General features: G+C 41.4%; 3 pseudogenes; all 3 read right to left on the bottom strand.

The window, feature by feature from the left end:
• LOC111977938 (decorin-like) overlaps positions 1–905 on the bottom strand; it is a 4,374-nt pseudogene extending 3,469 nt beyond the window's left edge.
• Positions 906–6,309: 5,404 nt separating this feature from the next.
• LOC111977939 (zinc finger BED domain-containing protein 4-like) lies at positions 6,310–8,261 on the bottom strand (annotated as a pseudogene).
• Positions 8,262–10,914: 2,653 nt separating this feature from the next.
• LOC111977647 (toll-like receptor 13) lies at positions 10,915–15,944 on the bottom strand (annotated as a pseudogene).
• Positions 15,945–16,857: the final 913 nt, after the last annotated feature.

Consider the following 16,857-nt stretch of genomic DNA (forward strand, 5'->3'; position numbering starts at 1 on the left):
TAGGTAAATGAGCAAGTCCCTTGTGACGCTGACAAAATCCTTGAGTCTCCAGAAGATGTGCAGATGAGAGAAGTGGAGTGTTTAGTTATTCATCATTTACATATGTGATGTAATACAGGATATATCAAGACGTTTACAGTGGAGCCATGAGCAACAGTATTCTGTATCCTAATGAGTGATCTTATTTGAGCCCAGTTTAAGTTCCTGTAAGGTTGATCCAATCCCTACAAAGCGCTCATCTTCCATGCTGCCAATTCTGATTGTCAAAATAAAAAAGTAAAGTCTTGAGTGATGCTTCAAGCTTTAAACCTCCTTTTCTGATAGAGCTCAGTTTATTGCCTAGCCAGTTCATCATCTTCAGTTGTGCAAAGCATTCATGAAGGCATCATCAAGGTCAGATTTGTGGATCCATGTTAAGATCCTTAATTCTTTCAAATCCTGGAAAAACACATTGCCGGAAGCGTTGGGATTTGATTGTGGAAAATAATGAGTCTGTATTCGTAAGATTGAGCAAATCTGAGCAAGTCTAGTTTTATTATATAGTGAAGGCTGAGATCCAGTCTTCAGTGTCGGACTAGATTTCTTGTGGCCTTTGGCACGAAAGGAAAGCCTATTAGTTGCCAGTTTCCAAAGCACTAAATCATCCTATGATCTGAATGAAAAGTCAGACAAGCTGAGTAAGACCAGTAGATATGTCCAACTGTCTAGTCAGGTGTTTACAATGACTGCAGAAATTCCTCAGAAGATTACCTATTTTTTATATTTCCAGCCGAGCCACACATGAGTGTAGGTATACGGCAGGCAATATCAGTGAGAGCAATGATCTTTGACGCCTTGAGCCGTTGACGAGTCATGCAATCTCAGATGACTAAATGAAGATGACAGTTCTGCAGTACCATACCCATCCTCTAAAGACATCTCAAATTGCCGCTCAAGTAGACGATGGCACGTTTCTCAAGAAAAGACCTTCCAGCACAGTCCCATTCCATGTGTCCAAGTTGGCCACAGTAGGGCGATGTCTAAACACCTCAAGGTAAGGCAAGAACAATCTGGCCGTGATCCTGAAGATCCCAATGATTCGGATAAAATCCAACAGCCTCCAGCTCGATAGACGTGTTTGATATTTTACAAACTGTGACTGAAAGAGTGAATCTGTTGGCCCCAATGTACAACCATGAAGTGGTAATGTACGATGCTTGAACTTCCTTCATATTCTCAAGTTGTTATTGGTTTAAAAAAAAAAAAAATTTCACTGTCTTCAAACTGGAGAGAAGCTGAAAGATGAGGACTGATGTTTGCAATGAGTTGTGTCCAGATGCTAGCAGGAGAAGGTTGGCCAGCCCTGAAACAAATGGTTCTGACAGGGCTTGTGAGTCTTGTATGAGCCAAACCCAGTTCCTGAAGAGCTCTTAGTGTCCAAAGAGCCCCATCGTCACTTGAGAAATCTGGTTTCTGGACATGTTTAGAATTTTTAGTTGAAGGCCTTAAAATCCAACTGTTTCGATCTTGGAAATGCTTATCATGGGACAAAGTTCTAAATTGCTTACTTTCCGCGGAATAGCTATAGGTATGACTTCAGATTCGCTGTTTAACAGAAGTACTTTTCAGTTGTCAGAGAGGTCACTGAGATTACCCCGGATTGTGCAGTTTTTCAGGAAGTACCCACCGATGCGGATCAGCAAACCCCAGCAATACATCAGAAACAAAGAAAGATCTCAGCTGAAGAATGTAGAACCCACTGTGTTTCCTTGCATGGTTATCTTGAGTGTCATCGATGTTTAGAGGCTTCCCACTGGGCACCACACTGGTGAATCAACGTTAGTTCCAACCTAATTTCAATGAAATGACGTTGAACCAACGTGCGAATAGACCTTGAATGACGTTATGCTGTCCAGTGGATTGACCGTCTTACTTCAGTCTAGAGTAAATAACAAGGAAAAATATAGTGGACTAACTGATTACATGATTTTTGGTGCTGAAATATTACATAATGAGACAATCTAATTAAATTGCAATAACACTATCAAGCTGTTGTATTGTGGTCCTCAAAAATAAACTGACAGATATTAATGATGGGGTAATCCAATATATCAACATAGCTCACAAAAGTTTGCTTTACTGATAAAGACAAACTATATTAGAGAGGAAAAAAGGAGAAGACCACTATCAAATAAAAAATGAGTAGATAAGGTTAAAAACATTGTCTGAATAAGAGAAATCACAAAACATATTGTATCATATTTTTTAGTAGCTAGACAAGCAAAAGACAATGAAAAACATAGCCAAAATACATGGTAATTATTTTTACTCACAATTGTCAGAGAACAGTGAACGCTAGTGCAGCATAGGACTGTGATCACCTGAGTCCCGGTTCTACCACCGTGYTCCAAAGAGCGCTTCCCTGCCGTTTTACTTCACTATATTAAAACCCTTTGTTTAAAAAATAGTCTTAGTCTTGGATAACTTTTTGACTTGTAAGCACAGATACAGAACAAAGTGACTGGGTAGACTAGACACACCGCGTTGATTAAGTTAAAGGGACAGACGAGAGAGAGAGAGAGGAAATGTGTCATTCTCATTATTTGGGGGGAACATATGATTTACCATAAGTCAGGAGGAAGTGAGAAGAAAGTTATTGAGCAAACATCACAAAATTGGACGTCAGAAGAAAATGCTGTTGCTGACCCCAAAAATAAAATAAACATAGAATTAAGAAATCCTTTCTGAGAACTAAGATCTGAAGCAAATCTCTGAAACATCAAGTTATGTCTTATTGCTTGGTCAAGGAAATGTCTAAAACCAGTCTTTTAGAAGAGACACTTCTTTGGCTCCTTGGTGTAATAACAGTTTATGTCCACTAGATGACGYAATATRCAAMGTTATGTGTTAGTAAAGAAGGCTCAGGATGGCAGGGAATGCAACATGGAATTAGTAACTTTTTCAAGAGGCTGGCCATTTAGGCTCACAGCAAATATAGCCTAACAAAACCAACTGATGAAACTTAAACAAAAAAAGCTTCACAGAGCTGAACATTATAAGTATTAGAAATTGGTCCATAATGTGTAACTCTCATGTTTGAATTCATTGCATTGCCTTGGTCGATTATTAAGTGAGGGAGAGTTATTTGTGTGCAGTGGTGTAAAGTACTTAAGTAAAAATACTTTAAAGTACTACTTAAGTAGGTTTTTGGGGTATCTGTACTTTACTTTACTATTTATATATTTGACTACATTTACTTTTACTTCACTACATTCCTTAAGAAAATATTGTACTTTTTACTCCATACATTTTCCTTGACACCCAAAAGTATTTGTTAACGCACGTATAAACCAATAAATCCCTGGTCATCCATACTGTTTGTAATAATTGTATGACGGTGAAACTTTATGGTGAAACTGAACTGATATGGATACTTTGTGTGACCCTCCCCTTGTATTTATTGTTCTATTTCTCATTCATATTTCATAGACTTTATTTCATCCACAGGTGAGAGGAAAGACCATTGAATAAGTGGAGAGAGAAAGACATAAGGACCACAGGAGGCTGGTGAGAGGAGGACAGCTCATAATAATGGCTAGAATGGAGTGAATGGAATGCTATCAAACACATGGAAACAACGTGTTTGATGTGTTTGATACACTCTTAGAAAAAAGGTGCTATCTAGAACCTAAAAGGGTTGTTCGGCTGTCCCCATAGTAGAAGCCTTTGAATAACTAGTTTTAGTTCCAGGTACAACCCTTTTAGTTCCAGGTAGAGCCCTTTCCACAGAGGGTTCTACATGGAACCAAAAGGGTTCTACCTGAAACCAAAAAGGTTTCTACCTGGAACCAAAAAGGTTTCTCCTATGGGGACAGCTGAAGAACCCTTTTGGAACCATTTTTTCTAAGAGTGTACCATTCCATTTATTCCGTTCCGCCATTACAATGAGCCCATCCTCCTCAATCAAGGTGTTACAAGCCTCCTGTGATAAGGACATGTCTGCCACCCCTAGGGCAGTAGCCAGAGAGGCCCCACTGCCCATCTCCGGCATCAAGGAAGGCAACTAAGTTTAAAGGCAACTAAGATACTGGTAACTAACCCAAGATTTATCATTGGCATTGTTTCCAATGAGAGCAGAACAAGCAATGAGGTGGCCAGAGCCAAGCACATCCTTGTGAGATTCTATTGGCTCGTTATAGCATGTATTCGCATATATCCTTTAGGGAAAGTCTACTCTGAAGTGCAAATGTTCAATAACTCAATTTACCCTTGCACTCCTAAACAGCGCCATTTTTTAAAACTTTGGCAAAGGATCAAGTCTACAGAACTTAGTGCATTCTGTCCGTAACAGACTATACACTACATTAGAGGTCGACCGATTATGATTTTTTTAACGCCGATACCGATTATTGGAGGACAAAAAAAGCCACTGCCGATATATATATATATATATATATATATATATATATATATATATATATATATATAATAACAGTCTTGGCCAAAAGTTTTGAGAATGACACAAATATACATATTTACAAAGTCTGCTGCCTCAGTGTTGTATGATGGCAATTTGCATATACTCCAGAATGTTATGAAGAGTGATCAGATGAATTGCAAAGTCCCTTTTTGCCATGCAAATGAAATGAATCCCAAAAAAACATTTCCATTGCATTTCAGCCCTGCCACAAAAGGACCAGCTGACATCATGTCAGTATTCTCTCGTAACACAGGTGTGAGTGTTGATGGGGACAAGGCTGGAGATCAGCTCTGTCATGCTGGATTGAGTTTGAATAACAGACTGAAAGCTTCAAAAGGAGGGTGTGCTTGAATCATTGTTCTTCCTCTGTCAACCATGGCTACCTGCAAGGAAACACGTAGCCGTCATCATTGCTTTGCACCAAAAATTGCTTCACAGACAAGGATATTGCTGCCAGTAAGATTGCATCTAAATCAACCATTTATCGGATCATCAAGAACTCAAGGAGACGCGTAAGTTGGTGTGAAGAAGGCTTCAGGCGCCCAAGAAAGTCCAGCAAGTGCCAGGACCATCTCCTAAAGTGATTCAGCTGCGGATCGGGGCACCACCAGTACAGAGCCTGCTCAGGAATGGCAGCAGCCAGTGTGGAGCATCTGCACGCACAGTGAGGCGAAGACTTTTGGAGGATGGCCTGGTGTCAAGAAGGGCAGCAAATAAGCCACTTCTCTCCAGGAAAAACATCAGGACAGACTGATATTCTGCAAAAGGTACAGGGATTGACTGCTGAGGACTGGGTAAAGTCATTTTCTCTGATGAATCCCTTTTCCGATTGTTGGCATCCGGGTAAAAAGCTTTGTCCGGAGAAGACAAGGTGAGCGCTACCATCAGTCCTGTTCATGCCAAACAGTAAAGCGTCCTGAGACCATTCATGTGTGGGGTTGCTTCTCAGCCAAGGGAGTGGCTCACTCACAATTTTGCTTAAGAACAAAGCCATGAATAAAGAATGGTACCAACACATCCTACGAGAGCAACTTCTCCCAACCATCAGGAACAGTTTGGTGACAAACAATGCCTTTTCCAGCATGATGGAGCACCTTGACATAAGGCAAAAGTGATAACTAAGTGGCTCGGGGAACAAAACATCGATATTTTGGGTCCATGGCCAGGAAACTCCCCAGACCTTAATCCCATTGAGAACTTGTGGGCAATCCTCAAGAGGCGGGTGGACAAACAAAAACCCACAAATTCTGACAAACTCCAAATATTGATTATGCAAAAATGGGCTGCCATCAGTCAGGATGTGGCCCAGAAGTTAATTGACAGCATGCCAGGGCGGATTGCAGAGGTCTTGAAAAAGAAGGGTCAACACTGCAAATATGGACTCTTTTCATCAACTTCATGTAATTGTCAATAAAAGCCTTTGACACTTATGAAATGCTTGTAATTATACTTCAGTATTCCATAGTAATTATACTTCAGTATTCCATAGTAACATCTGACAAAAATATCTAAAGACACTGAAGCAGCAAACTTTGTGGAAATCATTCTCAAAACTTTTGGCCACGACTGTGTGTATATATATATATATATATATTCATAACAATGACAATTACAACAGTACTGAATGAACAATGAACACTTATTTTAACTTAAAATAATACATAAATAAAATCAATTTAGTCTCAAATAAATAATAAAACATGTTCAATTTGGTTAAAATAATGCCAAAATACAGTGTTGAACAAGAAAGTAAAAGTGCAATATGTGCCATGTAAAAAAGCTCATGTTAAAGTTCCTTGCTCAGAACATGAGAACCTATGTTAAAAGGAACCACCAGCTTTCATGGGTCTTCAATATTCCCAGTTAAGAAGTTTTAGGTTGTAGTGCAGAAAGCAGAGCTTGTCTGTATGGTCCCCTGTCAGTCAGCTCCTCCGCTTATCATAAATGATTCCCACCTCACTGAACACTCTCTTGCTTGGGACCGAAGAAGGTGGGGGACAGAGAAACTTCTTTGTCATTGGAGCGAGTGATTGAAGTCTGTCCTCATTCTGCTTCCACCACTCCAAAGGCGAGCCACTCTTTCTGTCAATGACAGGCTCTGTGAGGTAACGCTCCAACTCAATTTCAAAACTGCACTGGACTTCAGCCCTGCCCTCTTGGCTTCCAAGGATTCTAGCGTAGAGGCTGTCCACCAGACTGGGTGGCTGATCAACCCGGACTCTTTGCCTTTTGCACCTGGATCTGGGTCCGCCTCTTCACTCGTCCCATCTGCTGTGGCTCTGGGATTTGGTTTCCTTCGTAGGTCAGACTCCTCCWTCAGCCACTCTTTTGCTTTGTCTAGTGCTGTCCCTGAGGTGAAGGCATAGCTCTTGTAATGTAGATCCAGGACGGTTGCCAGCACCAGGCACTTTGTCTCCTCAGCCTTGGAGAACCTCCTTGTCAGACTGTCCAACATGGTCTCCGTAAAGTTTTGATGCCTTGAGTAGAAGAACCCTCCTGCTGTAGCATCAGCTTCAGCACCGACACACTGGGGATGATGTATGCGGCTGTAGAGTTGGAGTGGCTCATCTCCAGTGTCACCTCCTCCATAGGTGCCAGAGTCTCAATTAGGTTAGAGACAATGTCCCACTGTGCAGCAGACAAACTGCTGATGTGTCCGTATTCACCTGCATACACTTTCAGTTCAYGCCTCTGTTCAAACATCCTCTGCAACATGTGTAGTGTTGAGTTCCAGCGAGTTTGAACTGCTTGGATGATGCTGTGTTTGAGAAGGCCAAGCTCTTCCTGAATGGCCCTCAGCCTCTGTTTGGCCAGTACAGAGTAGTCAAAGTGAGTTGCACAGCTCTTCAACATGGCAATAATGTCTAGCACAGCTCTCTGACTGGATAGGCCATCATTGATTGCAAGCTGTAGGGTGTGTGCACTGCAGCTGAAGTCTGGAAGCTATGCCAGTCTCATACCTTTCACCATGTTTGCCCCACTGTCCCTGAGGACCAGCACTACACGTTCTGTGTAGATTTCCCAGTATTCCAACATAGTCAAAAACATCTCTCTGATGTAGTTTCCTGTGTGTGATCCAATCATAGTCTTGACATTCAGCACAACCTGCTTTCTTGTCCAGACATTGTCAATGAAATGTCCAGTAAGGCTCATTAGGGACTCTGTAGTGCCTGACCAGCAGTCAGTTGTGAATGCCATGTGTGGAGCGTTCCCTGCTGCCACCAGATTCTTCACTTTCATCACAACTCTTTCATGTGTTTTATCAAGCATTTCTGATCAAAATAATGTTTCATCTTTGATCCTGGGTTCATCAAGAGTAATCAGCCTCTGAAAACCAACGTCAGACACCACTGTGAATGGCCGGTTGTCAGTGGCAATCATCTCAATAATTGCTTCATCCATCTTCTTGGCCCTTGGGTCTTTGCTTGTTTATTAAAAAGTTGTATGATTGTAGCCTGCGATGTCTGTGAACTGTCTGTATCACTTTTTCCTTGTGAAGAATTTGCGTTTGCTTTTTTCATCATTGCTTCCTTGTGGGCTTTTGGATGGGTGTTCTTAAGGTGATTCCACAGGTTAGTGGTATTTTTTGATTTAGCCGTTGCTGACCCCGTAATAGTCCCACACTGGTGCTCTGCTTTTCTCTGCCATCTGTAAAATATATATAATTGTACACACACACACACAGCTCTCTGAAATGTCAAGGATACTGAAGAGTGCTTAGGAGACACAAATACTCTCAACTGTTTGAATAATGAAAATAGAGTTTAAGTTACCTGTGAATGTTGAAAACAAAARCTGTCATTTCTATATGCAGGAGATCCTATTATAATAATGGCCATGGTACGAATTGACTACCAAAGTGTGAGTCATAATCCCCATGACACCTTCCAGCAAAATCTGAAAATAGGATATTTTTAGATTGACTTCAAATAAGGTCTGGGTTTCGTGTAGGCTTACACCACCTTGCCAATTGTATAACTGTGTAGATATCCATAGGACAAAGTAACTCTGATCAATATTGGCTAAATATAAGCGAATATTTAAAAAAAATTGTAGAGTGGATTTATGAAAATATTTTGACAAACGTTACCTTATCCTAGTGAGTTTTACACGAGTATCAAAACGCYGAGGCGGTTTAAGCCTGCACGAAACAGACCTTATTTGAAGTAGATCAAGACATTCTCTATGGAAGACATGAACGGTAAAATAACGAAGGAACCCCTTTCAAGTTCAGCCGCAAGTTATTATAGGAATTATGACGCGTCGACTATTTCTCTCTATACCATTTGTATTTCATATACCTTTGACGATTGGATGTTCTTATAGGCACTATAGTATAGCCAGCCTAATCTCTGGAGTTGACAGGCTTGAAGTCATAAACAGCGTTGTGCTTCAAGCATTGCGAAGAGCTGCTGGCAAACGCAGGAAAGTGCAGTTTGAATGAATGCTTACGAGCCTGCTGCTGCCTACCACCGCTCAGTCAGACTGCTCTATCAAATATCAAATCATAGACTTAATTATAATATAATAAACACACAGAAATACGAGCCTTAGGTCATTAATATGGTCAAATCCGGAAACAATCATTTTGAAAACAAAACGTTTATTCTTTCAGTGAAATACGGAACCGTTCCGTATTTTAACTAAATATTGCTGTTACATTACACAACCTTCAATGTTATGTCATAATTATGTAAAAATCTGGCAAATTAGTTTGCAACGAGCCAGACGGCCCAAACTGTTGCATATACCCTGACTCTGCGTGCAATGAAAGCAAGAGAAGTGACACAATTTCCTTAGTTAATATTGCCTACAAACATGAATTTATTTGAACTAAATATGCAGGTTTAAAAAAATATACGTCTGTGTATTGATTTTAAGAAAGGCATTGATATTTATGGTTAGGCACATTCGTGCAACRATTGTGCTTTTGTTAAATCATCACCCGTTTGGCGAAGTAGGCTGTGATTCGATAATAACAGGCACCGCATTGATTATATGCAACGCAGGACAAGCTAGTTAACCTAGTAATATCATCAACCATGTGTTGTTAACTAGTGAATATGTGAAGATCGATTGAAATCGGCCCTAATTAATCGACCTCTACACTACATGACCAAAAATATGTGGACACCTGCTTGTAGAACATCTCATTCCAAAATCATGGGCATTAATATGGAGTTGGTGCCCCGTTTGCTGCTATAACAGCCTCCATTCTTCTGGGAAGACTTTCCACTAGATGTTGGAACATTGCTGCGGGGACTTGCTTCCATTCAGCCACGATCATTAGTGAGGTCGGGCACTGATGTTGGGCGATTAGGCCTGGCTCGCAGTCGGCGTTCCAATTCCTCCCAAAGGAGTYCGATGGGGTTGAGGTCAGGGCTCTGGGCAGGCCGGTCAAGTTCTTCCACACCAATCTCAACAAACTATTTCTGTATGGACCTCGCTTTGTGCATGGGGGCATTGTCATGCTGAAACAGGACAGGGCCTTGCCCAAACTTTTACCATATAGTTGTAAGTACAGCCTCGTCTAGAATGTCATTGTATGCTGTAGCATTAAGGTTTCCCTTCACTGGAACTAAGGAGCTTAGCCAAAAGCATGACAAACAGCCCCRGACCATTCATTTGGGCAGGTAGCATTCTCCTGACATCCGSCAAACCCAGATTCGTCTGCCAGATGGTGATGCTTAATTTATCACTCCAGAGAACGCGTTTCCACTGCTCCGGAGTCCGATGGCGGCAAGCTTTACACCACTCCAGTCAACACTAGGCATTGCGCATGGTGATCTCAGGCTTGTGTGCGGCTGCTCAGCCATGGAAACCCATTTCWTGAATCTTCTGACGAACAGTTATTGTGCTGACGTTGCTTCCAGAAGGAGTTTGGAACTTAGTAGTGAATATTGCAACCAAGGACAGACCATTTTAACGCGCTACGTGCTTCAGCACTCACCGTTCCCGTTTTGTGAGCTTGAGCGGCCTATCATTTCGCAGCTAAGCCTTTGTTGCTCCTATACATGTCATCTTCACAATAACAGCACTTGCAGTTGACCRGGGCAGCTCTAGCAGGGCAGAAATTTGTCAAACTTCCTTGTTGGAAAGGTGGCATCCTATGACGGTGCCACGTTGAAAGTCACTGAGCTATTCAGTAAGGCCATTCTACTGCCAGTCTTTGTCTGTGGAGATTGCATGGCCGTGTGCTCGATTTTATACACCTGTCAGTCACGGGTGTGGCTGAAATAGCAGAATCCACTCATTTGAAGGGGTGTCCACATACTTTGCATATATAGTGTACTTTATTATCATATTTTATGCTGAACATTTTGTATGACATAATATAATTAAAATATGCATATAAACTGAAGTAGTTTGATTATATTGAATTCATTTATGAGATAAATGAGATCAAGTATAAAAATCAAGAAAATCTATGACAATGAAAAAAAAAGTATCACTTATTCAATTTCCCATTACACTTTTAAGCACATATTACAAATATAAGCATTTCTTAACTAAGCTAACATAAGGATTTTTTTTTCAAGGTTATAACATAGATCATTTGGGTATTAGATTTGGAATTTTATGACCCCTTTAAGTATCCCAAAAATATATTAAAAAATTATTTGATAAAATATTGAATTTGCACTTTACTACTATAGCCCATAGAAACGCATTGAATAACATACTCATAAATGACAAAAAAGACAATCCAAAAATAAATCATAAGGAATAAGGTTTTGAAGTGTCTGTCATATATGTAGAAGATCTAAGAAAGCTCAGGAAATGTTTCTGTTTTTTTGGACACATATTTAACCCCTTATTATTGTTGGCAAAAACGACCTCCTTACTTCCATTCGTTTCTATAGGTTACCTTCAGACGAGTMCCATGACACTTGTGGGGATCGTAGAGTAAAACGGAGAACACCATCGTATTAGGGAAAGTCTCCCCTTTCCATAGAGTGGAACCGGTACTGGTTTACCTTCAGATGAGTCCGAGTGTCTTTCCATAGAGCTGTCATAATAGTTTGTAGGCCAAACCGTTCGGACTCTACGGACGTTTTCGTGAGAAGATTTTCAGGATATCTCATGGTATAACAAACACTGCTGTAGCTCGGTCACCTTCCACTGCAGATGCACAAGGCCGACATAACAGGTTGCAAACCTGGTCTTAGAGCGTTTCGTATTATTCTGTACTTAAATCCGAGACACTACATCTAATATGGTATGTTACGTTTCGCATGATTACATAAGACAGATGGGTGGTTGTATAACACAAATGTCTAGCAACCCGAAGGATGAAAGTTCAAATCTCATCATGGACAACTTTAGCATTTTAGCTAGTTAGCAACTTTTCAACTACTTACTACCTTTTAGCTACTTTGTAACTACTTAGAATGTTAGCTAACCCTCCCCTAACCCTTACCGTAACCCTTTAAACTAACTCCTAAACTTAACCTTAACCCCTAGCCTAGCTAACGGTAACCACCTAGCCACTTAGCTAGATTTCATAACGTATATTATGTTTTGCAAATTTGTAACATATTGTACGTTTTACATTAATACACACCATACGAAACATAACATATCATACTAAATGTGGTCTTTTAGATAAATGTACAGAATAATACGAAATGCTCTGAGACCAGGATTTTTTTATTATGTTACTTACATTGACGCACTGGTGCGTCAGTACTATTAACGATTTCTTAAAGATGCACTCCAGGATGCAGGGCACAGCAAAATCATAACATACTWTATAGTACGAATTAGATTCGTAAAATATCATACAAATTAGTTTTAAAAACTTTAGATGACGTAATACACAAAAAACGGGGACCACTTCTGGCTCGTGAGCGCCACTTTCAAAACAACTGKCTGAAATAATACAAAGTTTGAGAGTGCATCTTCAATATTCTCATGTAAATATACAGAAAAGGTTCACAGAGTGTGATGGTTGTTTCAAATCAAGGCTTCACTATCACAGAGCCTGCACACCAGAGAGGATGGGATTTTCCTCAGCAGGCCATCCTTGGTCTCTAAAGCCAGCCGTAGTTGCTGCAGAAGACCCCGGGTTGCTCCCAGCTCTGGGCCAGCTCAGGTATGTGCGTCTCTTCACTAGCTTCCTCATCCGGTGGTAGGGTGACAGCTGGTGGGAAGGGATCTCCTCCAGGAACACAGAATCAGGACGTCCTTCTGCTCATCAAAGAGCCGGAAGCTGGCCACCTGGATCTCCCGGGAGCACCACTCACTCTCCAGGTAGCGGTGGCTGATCACACAGATGGTCTTGCGCTTCCGTAGATGCCGTCCATAATGTTGTCTATGATTGGTTTGCCTGGCTGGAAGTCCCGGTGGTGGAGACACAGCTTCCAGCCCTGCTCTCCCTCCAGCTCTGGCAGAAGCTCCCTCAGGACCAGGGCTCATCGTAGGCGTTGTAGGAGATGAAGGCATCGTACTGACAGCCATGAGGCGTGTGCTTATTCCTTTGCTTGGTGTCATAGAGGAAAGCCAGGAAGAGGTAATAGCCGTAAATTACCTGCCATTTCAGGAAGTGGTAGGCAAAGGATGCTATCAGGGTGAGGAGGACCAGACAAGTGGTAGAGATGTAGTAGTGAAGTCCCTAAGCGTACTATACAGAACTGAAGCTCAACATCCAACAGCTTGGTGTCCTTTAGATCGGCAGGATAGTTGCAGGTAAATTCTCCTGCACCAACAACTTGTGTTTGGKTGTYGYTCTCYATCCACTSGACAAACCAAGCATCGCTGCAGCCACAGGTGAAAGCATTATCTTGCATGTCCAGGTATGTCAAGGCAGGGAGAGAACGCAACACTGTCTCATTGACTACTGTTATGTCGTTCTTGCTCACCTGCAATAAAGTGACTCTACTGAGGTTTGCTCCTATGAGGAAATCTAAGGACTGAATTCGGGCTTTGGTTAGGTACAGGCTGTTGAGCCTTGGGATTGGGTGAAACAGCTTTGGAGTGAGGGCTGTGAACTCATTCTTACTGATATCTAGGAACCACAACCGGGGTGTGTAAATGAATGTGCCTGGGTACAGCTCCTTAATATTAAGACTCCCTGCCTGGAATGACAATAAAGATTTCAGTCCTTCAAGGAAGTTGATAGGTAGATGAGACAGTCCCTTGTGACGCTGACTAAATATCCTGAGGTTCTCCAGAGATGTCAGATGAGAGAAGGGTGGAGGGTTTAGTTTATCATCATTTACATATGTGATGTAATTACAGGATATATCAAGACTTTTTAAGAGTGGGAGTCCCATGAGCACAGTATTTCTTATGCCTATTTGAGTGATCTTATTTGAGCCCAGTTTAAGTTCTGTAAGGTTGACCAATCCCTCAAAGGCTCCATCTTCCATGCTGGCAATCTGATTGTCAAATAAAAGTAAAGTCTTGAGTGATGTTAAGCTTTTAAACTCTCCTTTTCTGATAGAGCTCAGTTTATTGCCTGCCAAGTTCATCATCTCAAGTTTGTGCAAAGCATTCATGAAGGCATCATTCAAGGTCAGGATTTTGTTTGATCCCATTTTAAGGATCCTTAATTCTTTCAAATCCTGGAAAACACATGCCGGAAGGTTGGGGATTTGATTGTGGAAAATAATGAGTTCTGTGAGTTCTGTAAGATTGGAGAAATCTGAGCAGTCTAGTTTATTGATGATATTGAAGCTGAGATCCAGGATCTTCAGTGTCGGTAGATTTCTTGTGGCCTTTGGCACGAAAGAAAGCCTATTGTGGCCCAGTTTCAAAGCACTTAATTGCTCTATTGATCTGAATGAAAAGTCAGACAGCTGAGTAAGACCAGTATYTGATATGTCCACTTCTGTCAGGTGTTTACATGACTGYAGAAATTCCTCAGAGAGATTACCTATGTTGTTATATTCCAGCCGGAGCACACTGAGTGTAGGTATACGGCAGGCAATATCAGTGAGAGCAATGATCTTGAGCCTTGAGCCGTTGACGAGGTCATGCAATCTCAGATGGACTAATGAGGAGTTGACAGTCTGCAGTACCATACCCATCCTCTCGAAAGACATCTCAATGCCGCTCAAGTTGAGACGATTGACGTTTCTCAGAAAAGACCTGTCCAGCACATCCCATTCCATGTGTCCAAGTTGGCCACAGTAGGCGATGTCTAACACCTCAAGGTAAGGAAGAACATCTGCCGTGATCCTGAAGATTCCCAATGGATTCCGGGATAAATCCAACAGCCTCAGCTCTATAGACGTGTTTGATATTTCYTKTGACTGGAAAGAGGTGAATCTGTTGCTCCCAATGTACAACTCATGTAAGTGTGGTAATTGTACGATGGGCTGAACTTCCTTCATATTCTCAAGGTTGTTMTTGGTTAAATTCACTGTCTTCAAACTGGAGAGAAGCTGAAAGGATGAGGAGCTGATGGTTGCAATGAGGTTGTTGTCCAGATGTAGCAGGGAGAGGTTGGCCAGGCCCTGAAACAAATGGTCTGACAGGGTTGTGAGTCTGTTATGAGCCAAACCCAGTTCCTGAAGAGCCTCTAGGTGTCCRAGAGMCCCATCGTCCACTTGAGAGATCTGGTTTCTKGACATGTTTAGAATTTTKAGGTTTGATAGGCCTTTAAAATCCAACTTTYCRATYTTGGAAATGTTATTCATGGMCAMRTCTAAAWYGCWTACTTTCYGYGGAATRKCTATAGGTRTGACTTCWAGRTTCCTSTTWTMACAGAGTACTTTCATGTCAGAGGGGTCACTGAGATTACCCCGGATTGTGCAGTTTTTCAGGAAGTACCCACATGCTGGATCAGCTAGACCCCAGCAATACATCAGGAAACAAAGAAAGAGTCTCAGCTGAGAGAATGTAGACCCACTTTGTTTTCCTGGCATGGTTATCTTGAGTGTCATTGTGAGGGGCTTGACATCTACTTCAGATCTAGAGAGAATAACAAAGTAACAAACTGTTGCATCATTTGGGGGCTGGAAATGTAACATAATTAAACAATTCAATGAAGTTTCAATAACACTGATAGCTGTTGGTATTATGGTCCTCAAAATAACTGACAGATTATTAATTATAGGTAATCCAAATGATCAACATAACATTTGCTTTMCTGATAAAKACAAACTAGAGTAGAAAGGAAAAAAGGTAAAGACCACTATCAAATTAGAAATGAGTAGATAAGGGTAATAACATTCTCAGAATAAGAATAAAACACACATTTGTATGATATTTTTGAAGAGATAGACCAGCAAAAGCACTAAAAACAGCGAGACTATATAGTAATCATTYTTACTCACATTTGTCAGAGGAAGACAGTCACAGTGAGCACTAGTGCAGCATAGGACTGTAATCACCTGAGTCCCGGTTCTACCACCGTGCTCCAAAGAGCACTTCCCTGGCATTTTACTTCACTATACTTTGTTCAAAATATATCTTGGTATTTGTCTAGATTGATTTCTCACAAACAGCTACAACACAAGCRAAAACTAAACTGACTGGGTTGACCTGACACAGTTGACTAAGGGGCAGAAAACAAGGGGCAGAAAAGAAGAAGCGAGAGGCAGAAAAGAAGAAGCGAGAGAGAGAGTGGGGGGGGGGAGTCAGGCTTGTTTGCTCTCTCTCACAGTTGGACCGAATAAAATACTGATGTTCACCATATACGGGAACTTTCCGAGACCTGAGATATTTCCTAGAACTAAGAACATTCTGATCCAAACATCAACCGGGTACTAACACTGACACTTTTTTCATTCCAGAGAATTTAATGTTCATTTCTTTACCAGAAGCCGCCTCCAACACTGWYTTCTAGAATTTGGCAGTACATCCAACYGGCCTCACAACCGCCGACCACATGTAACCACGCCAGCCCAGGACCTCCACATCTGGCTTCTTCACCTACGGGATTGTCTGAGACCAGCCACCCGGAYAGCTGATGAAGCTGTGGGTTTCCACAAACTGTCAGAAAGCGTCTCATCTGCGTCCTCGTCATCCTTACCAGGGTCTTAAACTGAATGCAGTTCGGCGTCGTAACCGACTTCAGTGGGMAAATGCTCACCTTCGATAGTCACTGGCATGCTGGAGAAGTGTGCTCTTCACAGCCATTTTAGAGGAGTGGGACAACCTTCCACAGGCCACAATAAACTGCCTGATCAACTTTATGCGAAGGAGATGTGTCGCGCTGCATRAGGCAAATGGTGGTCACACCACATACTGACTGGTTTTCTGATCCACGTCCTACTTTCTGTGACCAGCAGATACAAACCCGTATTCCCAGTCATGTGAAATCCATAGGTTAGGGCCTAATTTATTTATTTCAATTGATTTATTTCYTTATTTGAACTGTGACTCATTCAAATCTTTGAAATTGTTKCATGTTGTTGTTAGAATTAGTGTTAGAATTAGGTTTAGGGTTA

Source organism: Salvelinus sp. IW2-2015, linkage group LG18 (assembly GCF_002910315.2).
Source record: "Salvelinus sp. IW2-2015 linkage group LG18, ASM291031v2, whole genome shotgun sequence".
Lineage (NCBI taxonomy): Eukaryota > Metazoa > Chordata > Actinopteri > Salmoniformes > Salmonidae > Salvelinus > Salvelinus sp. IW2-2015.